This window comes from Priapulus caudatus, unplaced genomic scaffold (genome assembly GCF_000485595.1).
Source record: "Priapulus caudatus unplaced genomic scaffold, Priapulus_caudatus-5.0.1 Scaffold362, whole genome shotgun sequence".
NCBI classification, from domain to species: Eukaryota; Metazoa; Priapulida; class Priapulimorpha; order Priapulimorphida; family Priapulidae; genus Priapulus; species Priapulus caudatus.
This window is the reverse complement of record NW_014577423.1, coordinates 168,163-173,365: the sequence shown is the minus strand read 5'-3', so window position 1 is coordinate 173,365 and position 5,203 is coordinate 168,163.

Genomic DNA, 5,203 nt, shown 5'->3' with positions numbered 1-5,203 from the left:
GAGAGAGAGAGAGAGAGAGAGAGAGAGAGAGAGAGAGAGAGAGAGATAGGCCAAACGGACGCGACTTGTCTGAACTCTGAAGTGAGTTAAAAGTTATTACGTCATAAAATTCAAAAAACTCAGCCTGCATGACTACTGGAGTTAGCTAGACACAGGCCATACACTGTTTACACAGTGCAGCGTCGATATCTAGCCCTACATAAAGCCTTAGTTAAAAACCCATATATAATATACGATATCTATTAGGTGTATCATCGGTGCGCGGTCGAAGCGCAGGGTGGGTGGGTATATGATCGGCAGTGGGTGAAACGAAATGGGTGAGACATTCCCATACTGGTTGGGCCCATGTTGATTTTTCTTGTCTAAGTGTTTGGCAGGCTGCTCAAGTGTGAATTCCATTCTCCTTAGCCTCAGGTTTATTTTTGTGCTGAATCGCTGTTGACGTATGAGACTGCGCGAGAAAACTCAACGCGAGAAGTTAACCTAATTTAAAGAATGTTTAATAAATGGTAAGCATAAGAAAATGTGACTAGACGGAACATTATCTAATATAAATGAAGCACAACACGACGGAAGCAAATTCGCGCCCTAAAGGCTCCCAATTTTATACAAACACGCTATAGGGCTGGAAGAAGCAGAGGTACTTACTGAAAAAAACTTCATTTTACATAAATGCCTCATAAACCAATTCGACCCCGCAGCCCAATCAACTTCAGAAAGACACTAGAGAAACAGATTCTGGAATTTCCTATAGCGGAAAAAAGTGATAGCTAAAGGCCTCTGTGCACGGTGAGATTTGTGCTGAGCACGGAGCGCGAGTTTCGTGCTCAGCACGAATCTCACCGTGTGCGCCGGGCATAAGCAAAGATAAAAAAGCGTCTCTCGTAAAACAAAGGGGTGGGGCTCTTCTTTTTCATCCAAGTCACCAATATTATCAGGTGCTACATAAAGCTATAGATGCTCATACACAGGCGTTACGTACAACGTATACTTACAACACGCACTTGTTCGCTTCTATCACAAGCGATGTTTAGTGATGGACTCCATAAAAGTACTGGAAAAAACACTATTTCTCTACTAACAAATGCAGTCGATAAGATCCATGACAGCGTGTCTACGTGATCGATATTCGACAAACGTTATAGTCTCGTTAAAATGGGGGAAAATTGTTTACGCCGGAAATTAATACGCCCTTCCGGATCACAGATCTAGGTTTAGGCAGAGAACTAACAATACTGTATATTAACGATGAGTCCATTGACTTGCATGTTATAAATAGCCAACTCCAAGTCATTAATCAATTAATTTTGCAACGATACAACATTTTGTTTTACTGAGACAGTACACGTTCAACGATAAAATACTGTTACTTAAGAGTGAATACATATACCTGCAATTATCGCATTTTGACACACGCCTATGGACAAGACGCTGTCCTTGATGTGCAAGAGCATAATATGGCATTGTAATACTCCGACAATGAGAAATGCTTTTGAGGAATATACTTCCCTAAAGTAATTTCCTGTTTACAAATGTCAATTGATGGAATATTTGCGATGCCTCCCCCGCAATGGACCACGTTCTTGAATAGAAAATTGCGAATGTCCTGTTACTGAGCAATGGACAGCACTGGATAGAGTTTCTGCGCATCATGGATGGTATTGTGCTCTTGATGGGCGTCGAACAGAACAAGCCTGGCAAGCACATCTACAGGCCAGAGCCGATCGAGCGTCCGACTGTAGGCATTTCTATTTGCCTGCATGTACTCGGGCAGTTAATGTAAGCGCGCATATGCGTGCGCGAGCGCGTGTATGCGTATGCGCATATGTTATGTTATATATGTGGCGCGCGCACCCGTAGGAGATTGTGTTCGCGAGCCCGTGTACGTGTGTGTGTGTGTGTGTGTGTGTGTGTGTGTGTGTGTGTGCGTGTGCGTGCGTGTGTGTTTCGTGCGCGCGCGTGTGTGTGGTAGGGAGATAGGAAGAGGGAAAAAGGGCGCGAGCGAAAGCGAGGTGAAGAGAAAGTTATATATAGAAAGTGGTAGAAAGAGCGATTTAGTTAGATAGGTATTTATATATATATATATATATATATGGACAGATAGATAGAGAACAAGAGAAATCGATAATAAGATCAATAGAGAGGGGTAAGGCAAGTGAGAACTATGGAAGAACCGAGAAAACGAACACGTGCGCGCGATAGGGAGAGAGTGGAAAGGAGGTGGCCGACGGTGCCAGAAAGAGATGGGGAATTAGAGCGAAACAAAAAGTTCATGCAGGGACGATGTCACGAAACGAGCGTACATGCCGCACATTTTCGAATGGTCACAGGGCAAATAGCGTCGTGCAATTTACAGATGTGTGCATGTAACTGGAGACGATAGATCGTACAGCACCGCCGGTGGACACGAAAGCCGATCTAACGGCAACTATTACGTGGCTTTTCTGTTTAAGACATTCTTATCTTTCACCCTCTCTCTCTCCCTCTCTCTGCTGCTACTCAGAGATCAGGAATGCCGAATCGGGAGCGACGATCTAGCCATATTCCACGCGGAAGCATTGAGGAGATAAACGGGCGAATCGAAGCACCGACCGGCTGCCTTGCTTCTAAGCATTTCCCCGTGCCGAGTAGATCCCGTGCGCATGCGCGCGTGACGAGCACAGCAAACGCGCGCTCGGCAGCTCACACGGATGTTTCCCTAGGATAATCAAGAACATAGGGCTCTAGTGAGCGCTGCCATTGGTTGAGCTTGTTTCGTCGCTCAATGACGTCACAGTGTCGTCATATTCATGCCACATCCATGACACAAAATTCCAATAATCCTAAATAGCCGAACGCGTAGAGCACGGACGTCACGGCTGAAAGGTCGTTGTATCGAATCCCGACTATTTTTTAATTATTTTCCTGTTTTCTGTTATTTTTTTTTTTTTAAATAGGGTTAGGGTTAGGGACTTAGGGTTAGGGTTAAGGTCACAATGCACCATAAAACAGGAGTTTGAGGCACGTGATTTGTATCAACCAATGGCAGCGCTCGATCACTAGAGCCCTATGTTCTTGATTATCCTAGGGAAAAAATCACGCCACACCGGACGCCAGCGGGAGGAAATCGCGAGAAACCTCGCGGGGAAAAACACATTCACGTGACATAAATGTTACGTCGCTGTTCAAATATGGACTGTATATTCATGCGATAGTCGAAGCAATCATGAACAAATAAGTTTCCATCGTAAAATTAAGTTCAACGTGGGGTATGCGGGAAATATATTTGCGTCAGCGTCTGCGGGAAATATATTTGCGTCAGCGTCTGCGTGAAATCTCAGCGATTTATCGCACAATGCGAATATTGCTTCAAAGCATCACGCCACGTGCTTTCTCAGCTGGCGCGTACAGAAATACCACCGTCAAGCGATTGCACCCACGTTGGACATCCCCGGAAACGATAACATATAAGCCAATGTGTAAAATCTGATGACATCGAGCATTGTAAAGGTATCGAACCGGAAATAAACTTGACAGCGTCAGCTTGAAGCAAACGTGATTTACGTTAGCAACCAACATAAAATTTTGTGATCGTCATTAACGACAGCTAACTGCACTAATTAGTAAGTTAGCCGACTTGGAATTCGTCGATTTTTAAACTAATTTATTCGAATTTATTATCTGAACGCGAAATTTGATCATTACGTTATAGGTTTGCGCTAATCACGTATTCATGAAGCAGCAACGGAAAGTTTGCCCACGCGACACACAGATTACGCGTTCGACCTCCAGAAATACAGCAAGTTTCCGACAAATTCTCAACCTACCATGCACTCAAACGCTGCCTGCAACCAGGTTAGCTTTGCCCGCATCCATAAAACCTTTTAGTCGCGCGCGACATACGCGCACATGCAGCAGTGTTACCACGCAGACACATTGTTTGATTCGTTTGTCCTTGTTGAAAAGGGGGTGAGAAAAAGAAAGAGGAGGGAATGGCGGGAGGAAGGAATGAAGGAAGGGGGAGGGATTGAGGAAAGGAGGGAGAAATAGAGAAGGGCAGAGATAGAGAGAGAGAGAGAGAGAGAGAGAGAGAGAGAGAGAGAGAGAGAGAGAGAGAGAGAGACTGAAGTCAGGAGCTACAGAAAACAGTTGTGTAAGAAAATTGTCATCGATAGAACATACCACTCATCGAAATATCAAAGAACTATATAATTGTTCTTTCATTGCTGGATATTATATAATAATTATGATCTGATGGATAATGTTATACAGGAGAATGTTTGTTTGTTTGTTTGTTTGTTGATTATGTAATTATGATTGCTGTGCAATCATCGTAATCGATTGCGGCGCAGTCACGATACAAGCTTTGGGATACAATGGATCTATAATCAGAGAAATTTTTTTATTATACCCGGTACGTGAGGTACCGCAGCTAGGTAATTGTGAGTCATTATTTGTGCAGATATATATTGCTGGTGAAGCATTCGTGATGTATCATGGACGTATGATGTTGACGTCAATAAATTATGCAATGTCAAAACTGCGTGTGTCGATGGGTTTTATATATATTTGTATGCGCCGATGTTAAATACTGGCTTGAATCATGGAAAACTATGTTAAAGAAATGAATTATGTGTATAGTGTAACACGAATACAGAATATACATCCTGTCAGGATGTGGTATGAGCTTATTATAAAGGAGGGTGACTGTGATTGTGTTTTCGGGAGCCAAATATACAATGGAGGATGTAATGATGACCTGCCTAATTAATTACCAACGCCAGAAATTCCATTTCATAATAAAAACTTGCGAACAGCTTTTATAGAAGCATTCATGTATTTCATGCACGTTACTACCACAACCATTAGGCGAAAGACGATTCATTGATATATCAATGTACTGCGATACAATATGGTAATGGTACCTCGACGATATACGTATCGATACGTTTGAATATTCACGATAGGCATATCGATACTCTATTAAATCAAATCCGCATCATTTGGTAGCATATTTTCATCAGAAAACAAAAGAAGCATGATACAATGTGCAGTACGTTCTATAGCAGTTGTTTACTTAATGCTTCACTATACAATTATTTGTAAGCATTCACATAATTGGTAGAGTATAATTTGCTATGAAGTTTCCCTTGAAAGTATCGAGACACGTATTGTATCACGAAGGCTGTATCGTGAAACGGATCGTATCGTGAGCTACCCGCAT